This window comes from Lissotriton helveticus, chromosome 1_2, assembly GCF_964261635.1.
Source record: "Lissotriton helveticus chromosome 1_2, aLisHel1.1, whole genome shotgun sequence".
Classification (NCBI taxonomy): domain Eukaryota; kingdom Metazoa; phylum Chordata; class Amphibia; order Caudata; family Salamandridae; genus Lissotriton; species Lissotriton helveticus.
In genome coordinates this window covers 426,694,124-426,709,636 of record NC_136058.1, presented here as the reverse complement: position 1 = coordinate 426,709,636, position 15,513 = coordinate 426,694,124, and positions in this window count along the sequence as shown.

The following is a 15,513-nucleotide window of genomic DNA, read 5'->3' as shown; positions in this document are numbered from 1 at the left end:
CAGGGTGTCGGTGCAGGTGGTGATCCATTCATTGAAGTTCTTGATGTCTTCCGTTAGGTTGCTGCTGTACTTGAGGGGGTCCAGGGTTTAGGTGCTGGTGGTGATTCATTCATTGAAGTTCTTGATGTCTTCCGTTAGGTTGCTGGCATGCTTGAGGGGGTCCAGGGTGTCGGTGCAGGTGGTGACCCATTCATTGAAGTTCTCAATGTCTTCAGTTAGGCTGCAGTTGTGCTTAAGGGCGTCCAGGGTGTTTGTGCAGGTGGTTATCCATTCATTGCAGTTCTCAATGTCTTCCTTTAGGTTGCTGGTATGCTTGAGGGGGTCCAGGTTGTTGGTGTAGGTGGTGATCGATTCATTGCAGTTCTTGATGTCTTCTGTTAGATTGTTCCTGTGCTTGAGGGGGTCCAGGGTGTCGGTGTAGGTGGTGATCCATTTGTTGCAGTTCTTGACATCTTCCGTTAGGCTGGTGTGCTTGAGGGCGTCCAGGGTGTTGCTGCAGGTGGTGATCCATTCATTGTAGTTCTTTATGTCTTCCGTTAGGTTGCTGCTGTGCTTGAGGGGGTCCAGGGTGTCAGTGCAGGTGGTACTCCATTCATTGAGTTCTTGATGTCTTCCTTTAGGTTGCTTCTGTGCTTAAGGGGGGGCAGGGTGTCGTTGCAGGTGGTGATCCATTCGTTGAAGTTCTTGATGTCTTCTGTTAGATTGCTGCTGTGCTTGAGGGGGGTGCAGGGTGTCAGTGCAGATGTTGATCCATTCATTGAAGTTCTTGATGTCTTCCGTTAGGTTGCGCCTGTGCTTGAGGGGGTCCAGGGTGTTGAGGTACTGGGTTTTTAAGAACCGGTACAGAACCGGTAACCCAGCGGTGCCAGGGGATCAACACCCAGAGACCTCGGGTTCTCCTGAGTCAGACCTACAGAAACTCGGAGTCTTCCAGGTGAAGTCAAAGATTAGTTTATTGGCTGCAACCAAGGTGACAGGGTCCTAGAAGTACAATACGAGTATATTCAGGAGACTGCACACTTTCACGAAGTTAGGCTTCTCTTCTTATACATAATATTCAGCCTTGGGCAAAACATTCCTTGGATTCGTGGTATTTCATTTATGGTTACTGATTACAAAAGAAAAGCAGAGTCATGATGACATGTACATATTTCACGTCGTGCTGCCCATAACAAATCATCCGGCAAGGCCCAACATTTCATCAGATATCGCTGGACCCCTAATAAAAATGGTCACCTCCCCATCATAAAGCAAGTGAAGAAAAGGAGTGGAGAAAGATGTGAGCGAGATATGGCAGGTGTGCACGCTGAAATGGTTTTATGGCTGGTTGGGCCTAGATGCTATCTTGCTCGGCCACTGGGAGGGAACTGACCTAACGAGTTCGGCCTGGGGCAATGGTTCTAACTTGTACTGGGGTCAGGGAGAAGTCGATTAAGGAGTATGTGTCCTTGTGGAATCAAATTCAACTGGATTAAGGCCTATGTAAAGGGCAACATGCAGCTAAGAGTTTAGAAGGTAAATGACGATTTCGAGGTGAAATCGTCACTCGAATATGCCGAAAATACATGTACTTGATGTACTCGTCGTTCTCGGTCTTTTGATACCAAATTCGTCCTATTTCGACGAAGTTTTTATTCTTGAGTCCAGTACTATTATATGAATCCAGATTTTTCAGAACCACAGACCCTCCTTTTGCCCTTACATAGGCAATTAATCTATCCTCATGTTAATCTGAGTCCAGATCTATATTCCTAAAGTCATTGAGATGTTGCTGCAACATCATTCTAGTGCTGAGCTCATGTCTTGACACAGGCTTCCTTACACATGATGTAACACAGAGGCCACATATTGCAGGAGCACACTGTATGCATAGACAGAACAGGAAAAGAATGGCTAAGACCATCCCAATGACCATCAGAATTTTCCATCCCCAGGCAGATATCAGTTCCCAGAACCATCCCATTAACGACCAATCTCCTTTATCCACATGAATAGATTCGGAAATCTTATGTAGTTTGGAGATGGCCCCGTACACTGTTGGAGCATTATCTGGAATAAAAATGCAACAACTGGACTGGATCAATTTGCATACTCCACCTCGGTCCGCAAGTATTACATCCAAAGCGACCCGGTTCTGAAGGGTCATCAGTCGATCCGACTGGAGCTCAGCAGTCAGGTTACTAAGGGCACCAGCAGTTTCAATCACGGTGGATTCAACTACCCTTGTCAATTGCCTTATGTTTCTGCTGTTAGCCATGGCTCCCCAGAACGGCAGAACACCCATTGCAAAGTCACCAAATTCTTGACCTGCAGTGTCTTCTTTACTCAAAACACCTCTAACTACCCTTGTCCGATGGTAATCCGCCGCTGCTGTGTAGGTGGGAGGTAACAGGAATGAAACAAAACATGAGCCCGAGAAGTCAGGGGCAACCATGTATAGGCTCTATCATGGCAGATGAAATAGGTACCCTTAGCGGCTAAAAAGGCAGGGGAAGTCTGGGATCCAAAAACGTGCGTTTCTGTACAGACACTCTTCCCTAGCTGAGCTCTGGGATTCCTACCAATACCTTGCAGACACAGGTGACCTTGATGGGGTACGATCCAGATAGGGGACGATCTCTTGGCTTGCTGTTTCTCACTTAATGTAGTGCCATATCCGGTCACATTCCAACCTACATATGCAAGTATCTCATCATCCGGGGTATCTTCGTAAGAAGTTACTTCCTTGATCATGTCAACTATACCCTTGACTAGGGCGCTAGTCTTGAGGTTGTCTTTTACAGAACGTAGGGGTTGGATTTCTCGTGCATATATGAACATTGTCCTATATGCCCATACTGACCCATTGTGACTAAATGGCAGGACCAAATAGGGGATACCTCTATCCGTGGTGTGGGGCATGAGACCACACACCCAACAGTTGGTTGTGTTCATTACAAGTTGGTGTTGGTGTAATAACTGAACGAAGGAGTTATTAATGAACTCTAATCTCCTATTTGATTCGTGGTCAGGCAAAGGGTGGAAAGAATGAGAGGAAACAGTAGGAGGAGGTATGGGTGATGTAGTGGGCGCAAATGTCACATGAAAAGAGAATAAAACATAGCTTATCAAAAAGACCATTACGCTAAATAGCATAAAAATACACATTATTATAAAAAATTTCTTCGTCACTGTTTTCAAAAGTCTCTGCTTAAAGTTCATTTGTTTGGCAGGCCTCTCCACATCAGGAAACTCAATCCTCTCTAAGGTGCTGCCCGCGGCGGTAGGTTGTTTCTGCTAAAGGATGCTTCCGTCAGTCTAGGGCAGCTCCCTTGGACCAACTGGAACCAGCGACCTATCGTCGTCAGCTGCACCCAAAAGTCTTTAATCAACCGCGACCCTAGCAGCGGAACCCGGATGGCGGTTCGAAAAAAACAAAAATAAGCAAGTTACCTAGATGGGAGAATCTGCACTTTCAAAAATAGGATTTGGGGAAAAACACACATTTTTATTAGTCCACAGGTTTTTCTCTCGGATCATAAAATAAATCACTTTTACTTTAGTCTGTTTTTCTTGGTCGCAATTTGTAGCGTCTTTTCCCGGGTACTGTCTGGTCCAGAAATAGTAGCTCAGGTTCCACAAAGTTCAATTGTTCTGGTGGTGGCGCAGTTTCTTGAAAAATGTTCCCACTTTCACAATCAGGATTAGCTTCTTTTACACGTTCATCAGTTGTGCGCTTTGAGTCAGTGCCTCCTTTTCGGACCCATTGGTCATGTGGCAGAGGGAAGGGTATCTTCTTACAATGGATCCCGTGGACCCAATTGGCCTTCCCCTCCACCCTAACAGTCGACCTTGTAGACAGGAGGACGAGGTGAGGCCCGGTCCATCTGGGCTGGTCGTTTCTTGTTCTTTGGAAGTTCCTGACAAGCACCCAGGAACCGGGGTCAATGGAGTGACCCGGTGTCTCAGAGACCGGAGGCAAGGTGTTGTGGACCTGTTGATATAAAACACGCAATTTAGCCGTCAATTCATACAAATAGTCAAGCAAAATGGGGTGTTGCAGCTCGCTAAACTTCATGGGCCTAGGCACTCCCCATATGTTGGCTGGCCGACCAAAGATTATTTCATAGGGGCTGAGTTTCATTCGCGAATGCACAGTCATTCTGGTGGATAGGAGTGCTAAGGGTAGAGCGTCAGGCCATTTAAGACCTGTGCTCGCTTGGATTTTGGCCAATTTAAGTTTAAGCGTGCCATTGTAACATTCCACTAATCCAGCTGATTGGGGGTGATTTGCAGCGTGGAACTTCTGCCTAATGCCTAGCCCTTCACACACTCTTTTCATCACACAACCCACAAATTCACTTCCGTTGTCAGACCAGACCATTCTAGGCATTCCGAACCTGGGGAAGAACTCTTTCACAAGGGCTTTCGCTGTGGACAAGGCAGTATTGTCCCTTAGGGGATAGGCTTCTACCCATCTTGAGAAGGCACAAACAACCACGAGCACGTATTTTAAGTTGTTGCACCTCTCCATGTGTATGAAATCTAGCTGCAAAACCTCGAACGGATACGTAGGAGGTGCAAAATGACCAGCTGGAGTTGGGGTTCCCCTACCAGGATTGTGCTTCAGACATACCATGCAATTCTTGACAACATTCTCTGCACACTTGTGAATCCCTGAATTCTTCCACACTGGGGCCAACAACTCGCAAATCCCTTTCGCGCTGATATGGGCCATCCCATGAGCCATTGTAACCACTGCAGGCACATATGCATCGGGTAACAACCATCTCTGTTGCTCTGTCGATTCAATCCAACAACCATTTGCATCCATTCTCCCTGTACTTTCTCTCCACATGCTTAACTCTTTCTTCGTGGCCTCAGCTTGGATGGACTTCACACTTTCTATCGTGTCTTCACATATTCCAACATCACCAGTCCATCTTTCTGGGCTCGCAACATACATTCGGCTCATCATATTCTTCGCAGTTTCCTTAGCAGTTTCATCAGCAAATGCATTTCCACGACCAACATCATCAATCACTTTCTTGTGAGCACTACATTTCACGATCGCTACTTTCAGGGGCAACGTCAGTGATTCAAGAAGCTCATTCACCAACTGACCATGCTGAATCTTAGCTCCATGCGAAGTCAGGAACCCACGTTCTCTCCACAATCGTCCAAAACTGTGAGCCACTCCAAAAGCATACTGACTGTCGGTATAGACAGTCACTTTCATTCCTTTGGATAACACACATGCTCTCGTCAGTGCCACGAGTTCAGCGGCTTGAGCTGAACCATGTGGTATTCGCGCAGTTTCAATGATTGTGTGCAAAGTTGTGACAGCATATGCTGTAGTCACGTTACCATTTGGGAGTTTAAAGCAGGAACCATCCACCCACAATGTACCATCACATTCAGCAAGAGGAGTGTCGAATAAATCAACTCTCCCTTTCGTCTCTTCCTCTGTTCGAAGGAAACAATCGTGCTGTTCTGAAGCATCCGATTCCTCTGTAATTGGTAACAATGTGGCTATGTTCAAGGTACTGCACCTTTTTATGTGCACGTGGCTTGCTAGTAGCGTCAATTCATAACTGGACAGTCAAGCACTAGTTAAGTGCTGTGTCTTGGTCCTATTTAACAACGTGTCTACTGCATGCGGGACCATCACGATTAGTGTATTATTCATTACTAGACCTGCAGACTGTCGAATAGAAACAGCTGCTGCTGCTGTGGCCCTTAAACAACTTGGCAATGCTCGTGCTACCGGATCCAAAGTTGACGAAAAATAGGCGCATGGCCGCTGTCTATCTCCGTATAACTGAGTCAGTACAGACAATGCACAGCCCTCCTTCTCGTGGACGTATAATGTGAAAGGCTTACTGTAGTTGGGGTTGCCTAACACAGGGGCCGAACATAATGCTGTGCGTAATTCGAGAAAACTTTTCTGACACTCATCAGACCAAGGAATGGGATTGGGTGTGTTTGTACACGTTAGTGCCAATAAGGGTTTGGCTAATAACGAAAAATTTGGAATCCACTGTCTACAGTACGATGTAATGCCCAAGAAATCACGTACTTCTCTCTGCGTTCTTGGCACATTCAATTTTGCTATTGCCTGAATTCTTTCTGGGGTCAGTTTCCTTCCCTCCTTCGACAAGAGATGACCTAAGTAGGTCACTTCTTGTCGGCAATATTGAAGCTTGGAAAGTGACACCTTGTGATGCAGATCACATAGATGACGCAGTAATGTCAACGTGGCCATTTTACATATTTTCTCAGTATCCGCAGCTATGAGCAAATCGTCCACGTACTGTACGAGAGTGGCACCTTTGGGCAAAACCATTGTGTCAAGCTGACTTTTCAGAGCTTGACTGTATATTGAGGGGCTTTCACAGTAGCCTTGAGGAGCGCGTTTAAAGCGGAAACTGCGACCTCCTAAACTAAAGGAAAAAATATCCCTGCTTTCCTCAGCAATCGGGATACTGAAGAAAGCATTCTTCAGATCAATCACCGAAAACCAGGATGCAGATGCTGGAATCATAGTCAATAATGTTGTAATGTCGGGGACAACTGGGAATTGTGGCACCACTATCTTATTTACTTCCCTAAGATCAATCACGAATCTATACACAGGTGGCTGAGAAGGGTCAGTTCGTTTTAAAACAGGCAGAACAGGACTATTGCAAACATTGCCTCGTGTTTCTTCAATTACGTCTTTTTCAATCAACTCGTAAACAATCGCTAGCAAAGCTTTTTCGCCCTCATTGGATATCCTGTATTGGGGAATTCGTGGCATTTTGACATTCGGCTTCAATGTTACAACATACGGTGGAATTTCTAAAAGACCTACATCATTCGGACCAGTAGCCCAAAGAATATCTGGTAGAAGTGCCAATTCTGCTAGAAGTGCATTTCTCGACAAATACATGGGAGAAACCACTTTCTTACCTAAAGTAAGTTGTACTCCTGAGGGAGAACAGTACAAAGTCGCATATAATATTTTTAGCAAATCTAATCCTAGCAGATTTTCACCACAACCTGTTGTCAAAATAAGGGGTGCTTCGAATTCACAAGGACCAACAGAAAGAGATAAAGGGTCAGAAATTGGATTTCTAACCGGGGCGCCAGAAAAACCTACGGAAACGTTCATTTCGCCAGACAAAGGTGCGCCAGGGAGTTTGGAGTGCATAATAGAACTCTTTGTAGCACCAGTATCCAACAGAAAAGGTTCTGACACACCCGATGTAATCACCTCAACGTAAGGTCCACTCTGATCTACTGGAACTGAAACAACTCCCTCTCCTTGTCTAAGGCTGTCCTAGCAATCATTATTCTCCCACTGCTCATTCTCTGTGTAATACTCATCAACGTAGTATTGAGCTGTCCTGTCAGATACGTTATTTTGCTGGTCAAACCTGTTCATAGAGTTTTGTGATGGAAGGGGACGTGCGTCCTGAGGGGCGTTTCCACGCCCTCTACCTCTAGGCGCTTGCTGACTACCACGACCTCTTACGCCAGAAATTCCATTTGCACGTTGTGGTAGGGCAGGACAGTCATATTTGTAATGACCCTCTTGTTTGCAGTATAAACACTGGTTGGGACCTACGCGGTTTTGATTGTAATCGAATCTTTGCAAGTTTCTCTGAGGCTGCTGAAAAGTGTTCTGGTAGTTATTCTGACCATTATTATTTTTATTACCACCTCCACGTGGCGGATAGGCTTGCTGTAGCAAAACCTTCGTTTTGAGTTCTCTAGTTTTCTTTTCTACTTTATCTTTCTCATCTTTGTCTCTATTCTCGTAGTACTGTGCGGTAGCTAATATCTGGGCTGAAGATGAGACTGCCCAAGAACTTTCCGAATCTTTTAATTTCCTACACAAATCTGGAAGCAGATTGTGCACAAATTTATCGACAAACAATCTCTGACCACCTTCTGTGGTCATATCTTGACCGCTATGGTCAATGAATGTTTCTTCAAATCTGGTGAAGAAATCTGAAACGGTTTCTTCTTTCTTTTGCTTGCATGCAGATAACTTATCCCAATTTACGCGTATTGCAGGCATTATCGTTTTCATGTAATCTACTATTCTACCAGGTAGTTCTGCTATCAGAGGCTCAGGCTTGGCACCACCAACTTGGCGGGCATCTGCAGCAGTAATATTAGCCCATGTGTCACCTAATTCCTGGTCATGATCTACATGACGAATTTTTCCCCATAACGGCTGTGGAACAACGTTCCCGAATAACATATCGATATCGGCCAAATTCATTATACATGACCCAGCAGTTTGCGACAATTCTTTATAGTACCCTGCAGGATTTTTACGCGGATCTGGTAGTGTTTGTTTGAGTGCTAAAACTTCAGCTCGCTTCCATGGGACATGTACCCATACGTGGTGAAAGTGCGGCAGGACAGGTGGGACAGCTGTCGCGTCACCCTCTCTCCACTGTCGGGGAACTTCTCTCATAGGGTATTGTCGTGCCTTTTTCCTACTAGATGCACTAGATTCCGGTGGTGACCCAGAACTGCTTCCCTTACTTCGATATGAAAATAGCATTTCAACTGCTCTTTCCACATCGGGACCTACAATCATACCCTCTCCAAATTTAAATCGTACACAACACATCTCTTGTGGGATACATTCTTGATCATTGTCTTCTAAATCTTCGCCAAGAAAGACGCACATCTGTTCGAACACATATCTCTGTGTCGCTGCTTCCCATTGGTGGAAGACTTCCATGACAGACTGTACATCATATTTTGCAGTGTCCAGGACCCATTTCCGAGCTAAACTATTCAGGGAATCTCTCTCTTGATAATCAGGCAGTTGACTTCGCAACTGTCTTCTTCCTATGTTAGGGGTCGTAGCAGGCGACCCGAAAAGAGGTAAAAGAAGATTAGTGACAGTGCTGGCCATTTTCTGCCGAATGGAAGGTGAAACTGAAGGACAAGCAGATGAAAAAACGGGGTGAGGTAAGGCGGGGTAGAGATGGCAGAAGAGGTATCAGGAATAATGGATGTGGTACTAGGGAAAATCATAGAGGGGGCATTAGGAGATGTAGAAAGTACAGTAGGCAAAATCGTAGAAAACACAGGTGAAACAGAAGTGGTCGGTGGGCCTGGAGGAGGCTGCACCGAAGAAGTAGGAGCCAGCTGAAGAGCAGCTGGTGGGTGCTGTGGAAGAGCCGGAGGTGCAGCTTGTGCAACTAAAGGTTGCGGGGGTGCTGTGGCATTCTGCGCATAGGGGAGTGGTGAAGTTAATAATTGCGACATTAATGGGTCTTTTTCACGCTCTCTTGCTGCCCCTTGCTGAAGAGACGGCAAAACTGGATAACACTTATCTATTGCCATTTTACGTTGCCTGTGCAACTGCTCATTTATCTGCTCTTCCTCATTATCTTTAAACTGCACGGCAGCTTGCATTACTGAAAGTCCTCCTTCTCTCTTATTTTTCTTAGCTAATTTAATTTCTTTTTGTTTGGCTTCTTTGCGCCATAAGCGGAAAGAGTCAAACATCGCCGGCCGGGCTTTCTTTTTGAAGAGTTTAACTTCAAGGTTGTCTAAGATTTCAGAATCGAAGCTACCATATTGGGGCCATTTTAAAACACCATCTTTCCAAGTGTATTTAATCCATACCTCGTTGTAAACGATGGGGCCTACCCCATGTTTAGCGTATAGCTCGTAAGTCAGAGTTCCAACTGGAGGAACCGGACATGAGTCCTCCAATCGGGAGTCCCTATTATTACTACCAAGACAAAACCAATTCCCGAGTCTAAGACTAGACATCCTCGCTCTCTAGTCTAGTTCCAAAACTTCAAAGGATTTATCGATTACGATATTTCTCGTGAAAACACGAGTCCTTCGGTTATGGTGCTTGCAAGAACCAATAAAAACCTTTTGTATCTCTAAGATACCACAAAGTAAGTCCAACTAAGGACTGGGAGACGCTCCACTTATACTTAACTGAAAATATCGATGGCTTCACCAGAAGACTCGTCTCAGCGTTTCGCTCTACCGAAAATTTCAAGGGTCCAACATCAGGGCGATAGCCAGGGCAGCAGTCCTTGTAGCCGTCGGGAAGCGGGGAACCTCGCAGCAAAGACCTTCGGACCACGTCGACATGCAGGGGTCGATGAGGTGGTGGGCCCGCCTCCGGAATTTCCACACGAAGCTCCTCACGATCTTCAGGCTGATTGGTACCACTGGAATCGCCCCAACGCTGGGCGCCAATTGAGGTACTGGGTTTTTAAGAACCGGCACAGAACCGGTAACCCAGCGGTGCCAGGGGATCAACACCCAGAGACCTCGGGTTCTCCTGAGTCAGACCTACAGAAACTCGGAGTCTTCCAGGTGAAGTCAAAGATTAGTTTATTGGCTGCAACCAAGGTGACAGGGTCCTAGAAGTACGATACGAGTATATTCAGGAGACTGCACACTTTCACGAAGTTAGGCTTCTCTTCTTATACATAATATTCAGCCTTGGGCAAAACATTCCTTGGATTCGTGGTATTTCATTTATGGTTACTGATTACAAAAGAAAAGCAGAGTCATGATGACATGTACATATTTCACGTCGTGCTGCTCATAACTAATCATCCGGCAAGGCCCAACATTTCATCAGATATGGCTGGACCCCTAATAAAAGCGGTCACCTCCCCATCATAAAGTAAGTGAAGAAAAGGAGTGGAGAAAGATGTGAGCGAGATATGGCAGGTGTGCGCACTGAAATGGCTTTATGGCTGGTTGAGCCTAGATGCTATCTTGCTCGGCCACTGGGAGGGAACTGACCTAACGAGTTCGGCCTGGGGCAATGGTTCTAACTTGTACTGGGGTCAGGGAGAAGTCGATTAAGGAGTATGTGTCCTTGTGGAATCAAATTCAACTGGATTAAGGCCTATGTAAAGGGCAACATGTAGCTAAGGGTTTAGAATGTAAATGACGATTTCGAGGTGAAATCGTCACTCGAATACGCCAAAAATACATGTACTTGATGTACTCGTCATTCTCGGTCTTTTGATACCAAATTCGTCCTATTTCGACAAAGTTTTTATTCTCGAGTCCAGTACTATTATATGAATCCAGATTTTTATAGAACCACAGCACGCTTTCACCAGGCACACACGCCGCCAGCCTGCAGTACACGCTTTCACCAGGTACACACACCACCAGCCGTCAGTGAACGCTTTCACCAGGCACACACACACCACCAGCCATCAGTGCACGCTTTCACCAGGCACACACACCGCCATCCTTCAGTACACGCTTTCACCAGGCACACACACACCACCAGCCATCAGTGCACGCTTTCACCAGGTACACACACCACCAGCCGTCAGTGCACGCTCCCACCAGGCACACACACCACCAGCCGGCAGTGCACACTTCCACCAGGCACACACACCTCCAGCCATCAGTGCACAATTTTTACAGGCACACACACCACCAGCCATCAGTGCACACATCAATTGTTAACACATCCACAATTAACTATTGTAGCAATCGCAGTGTGGCGCACTTTACTTTTAAACATATTCATCTAAAGCGCAGCATGCCACCATTGCTACAAAAATAAATAAAAAATTTTTTGCCTACAATTTAAAGACTTTTGTTGCAATTGGTGTTGCAATATTTAGCAATGCCAAAAGCTCAAACTTAATTAATGCGAGACCTATTTTGCAAATGCTTGTTTTTATGAGTTTGCGGTATGCTTTAGTAGCAGATCTGTAGGTATTCTTTTGACCAAGTGCGGGGTCTCATAAAAGTACCCTGAGACCTGCAAATTGGCAGGATGTTTCTGCCAATTTAGACTCAGTTCTCTTTTCAGATGTTGTGGTTATGAATGTAGTGAGGGTATGATTGTGTGTGACTGTTGAAATAGATTGTGAATTACCAGGGGTATGAGGATTGGGATGAATTGTTTTTATTGTCGTATTTACTTTATTATCTGTTATCTCTTTTTTGTATGAACCATGAAACTATTTATGAAATCTACATTGTCAAAATGTTTTTTATGAACTAAGTAATTATGAAAAAAGATGAAAAATAAATAAGCAATAATAAAATGAAAATAAAAAATTCTATATCTTTTGAAGAAAATAAATAAGACTTTTTTGCATTTGTTACCTGTACCATATTGGGAATGCGATATATATTGACATTGTAATACTGTGGCCATTGAGGGAACATTGTTCTCGTTGTTGTACCATTCTTTGCCAACGGGTCATAAGAACGCCTCCAGGCACGCTCGAGGGTTTAGCAGTGCTTTTTTTCTGCTGCTAGCGTCTCTGACGGCTCGCGTTTGGGCCGGGACATTTTTTTAGGGATGAGATGGTCGAGAGAGTTGTTGAACCACCCTCTGTAGGCTTTATCTGCTTCCTCCAGATTGCTTGGCCAGACTGGGCGCGAGGCTTTGAGTCTGGATTCCAGACAGGTAGCATTTAATTTGTGCCAAGGGCGCCTCAAGAGGGGGAGGGAGGAGGTCTGCTGTACAGTGGCTCTTATGCTGATGCAGAAGTGAATGAGAAAATGGTCTGTTCATATAAGCGGAAGAGGGGCATGAACTTTAATTCCCTCTATATTGGAGAATACAGGGTTTTGCAAATGCCCTGCTCGGTTTGAGGGGTCTTTGACTAGCTGGGTTAGCTGACAGGCTTCCAGGTCATCCAAAAAGTTAGAGATGACAGGGGAATCAAGATGCTCTAGATGAAGATTAAGGTCACCCAATATGCTAAAATTGGCTGTCTGAAGTGCAAGAGTGGGAATGGTCAGCGTTAGGGATTCTTTAAAAGAGCTCGCCGGCCCGGGAGGTCGGTAGATGAGAAGCCCCAAAAAAGTAAAGTTGTCTGATATTCTGATCTTAAATAGGGTGCATTCACAGTCTGATATAATAACGGGGGAGAGTGCAGGAGTAAGTTGTTTTAAATATCACAGCTAACCCACCTCACCTACCTATGGGACTGTTCTGAGAGGACATCGAAAATCCTGACGGAAGGGCCAGGGCTGGAATGGCTGTCGAGTCACTGGTTATCCAGGTTTCGGTTAGAAAGAGTAGATCTGGTGACTGGTCTATAAGGAGGTCAAATACCTCTTCGTGGTGTTTTACCAGAGACCTACAGTTCAGACTGTAAACGTTCAGTTTGGTGGTTATCGGGGGCTCTGATGGAATCTGGGGAGTCTCCGTGGCCCTGAACCCACATTTATACTCGGGGTATAAACTGAATGTCTCCAAAACTCAGTTGATTCATTCGGAAGTGGGTTGACCAAAAGATATACATTTTTCTCCAGATGCTCTCTATTTGGGTATTAAAATATCAGCAAAAATAGATTACATAGTGCGGCTGAATATAGATCCTATTCTAGATTCAGTAAATAGAACGCTGGAAAGGCTAAATAATCTTCATTTATCCGGAATTTTTGTATTTATTTCGTACGATCCCTCTGCTTTTTCCAACTTCTTTTTTTTCTTAGAATAGATAGACTTTGCTCTAGGTTTCTTTTGAGCTATCATAGGTCTAGGAGAGCTATGAAATGGTGTATACTCCCTAGAGCTAGGGGAGGTTGGGGGATCCCAAATTTTCGGTTGCATTATTGGGCTGTAATGTTGAAACGTTACCTCCAGGATGTAAATATTGAAGAATCCGTTAGCCCCTCAATCTATGAAATGGTATTGGGTAAGGAGGCCAGCCAATGCTTAGTGAGAATAATTGAGCCCTGTTATTACAAAAAAACAAAATTTAAAATTTTGATGACGGTTTTTCGAATCTGGAAACAAATACAAAATAAAATTGGCTTGAGATCTGAGTTGAATTATTACACACCTTTAAATAATTGTAGGGAACTACCAGATATTTTTAGGGATCAAGTGATGCATAGATGGCATTCCGCTGGGATATGTATATTAGGAGATCTATATCAGGGGGACCAAATTGTCTCCTTTACTTATTTGCAACATAAATATAATTTGGTAAGGACAGATTTTTTTTAAGTATCTTCAAATTCAAAGGTTCTTGGATCAAAAAAAGGTCCAAGATCAGTTAATGACAGATAGAATGGATATATTGGAAGCAATAGGAGCTCAATGGAAAATTGGCCCAGTTTACCAATTGTTGTTAAATAGATTTCAAGATGATTTAAGCTTTTTTGAAGATAAATTGTAAAGAAAGCTAGAAATCGATAAAATAGACACGACTAGGGTAATTGAATTATCAAGTAAAGTTTTGTTTAATGGTTCGCTGAAAAGTCAATATTTCATGTCTATATTTAATCTTTATTACACCCCTGCCAAATTGGCAAAATGGAAGTCGCAAAAAGGTGATAAATGTAATCGATGTGGGTGTATTGCCGCCGATTCTACTCATATGTTTTTTCATTGCCCCAAATTGCTGCAATTCATTACCGATATTCAGTTTTTTTCTGAATGATAGTTTGGGGATCCGTGTCCAATTATCAGCAGAAATGGTAATTCTGGGTATGCAGGCACATCAAGTTGGATTCAGAACTGAAGTAGAGGAAGGGCTTTTATTTATTTGTATGTCAATCTATCGATCATGTATTACTGCGCAATGGCTAGATTCTGATCCACCAGTTTTTAACCGCATCGCTACAAGAGCGATTCCCCTGCTGTGCTGGACAGCAATAAAAACGGGTGTGGTCATGACGAGCTCAGCTCGTCATGAGCACAGGAGCACTGTACTGCATGACGAGCTGAGCTCGTCATGGAAGGGGTTAATAATTGTCAATCTAGATTATTATCTACATATCACTTGGAGATGGCTGCATATAAATCAAAGGGGGTAAGAAAAAAGCTATTTAGGTCGAATCTATGGGCTCCTTTATTTAAATGGATTTGAATTTAGTGATTAATGTCCTAATTTTGGAGAATGAAATTATGTTGCATTTTGATTTTTATGTATAATGATTTGTGTCCTATTCAAGGCATATGATTTTTTACTTTCTTCGAAATCTGTTAGTGCCGCACAACCCGACTCGGCAATTAAGATCAAGCGGGGCAGGGCTGGTACAGGCACCCAAGGTTAAATGAGCCAGACTGGGGGGGAGGTCATTTCGGTTCCTGGCGGCGCGACTGTGGAATGGACTGCCCAGTAGCTGCGCCTGGAAGCCTCGGAAACGACATTCCGCAAAAAACTAAAAACGTACCTTTTCCCAAGAGGGTGCCCTTAGAGTCAGAGTAGGTGGCGAGATGCTGCCCAGGGCTGTATGTGAGTTATGCACTAGCGCGGGGACACACTGTTAGTGTAACCAAGCACTTTAGAAATTCAGTTTACTATAATGACTGTTTGCTGTTTGCTGAGGTAACACAATAAACAAAAAAACAAAAAAAACAGAGCAATTAGGGTCCATCGTGTTAAGGTAAGAACTTATTAATGAGGAATCTTTTTGCTTCCAATTTGAAAGCAACCTTGGAAGAGATTCTACGAATTTCCAGTGAAAGCGAATTCCAAATTTTTGGTGCAGCACCAGAGAAGGCTCGTTGATGGTAGTTCATAATCGGCCATTGTGGCCAAAGCCTGC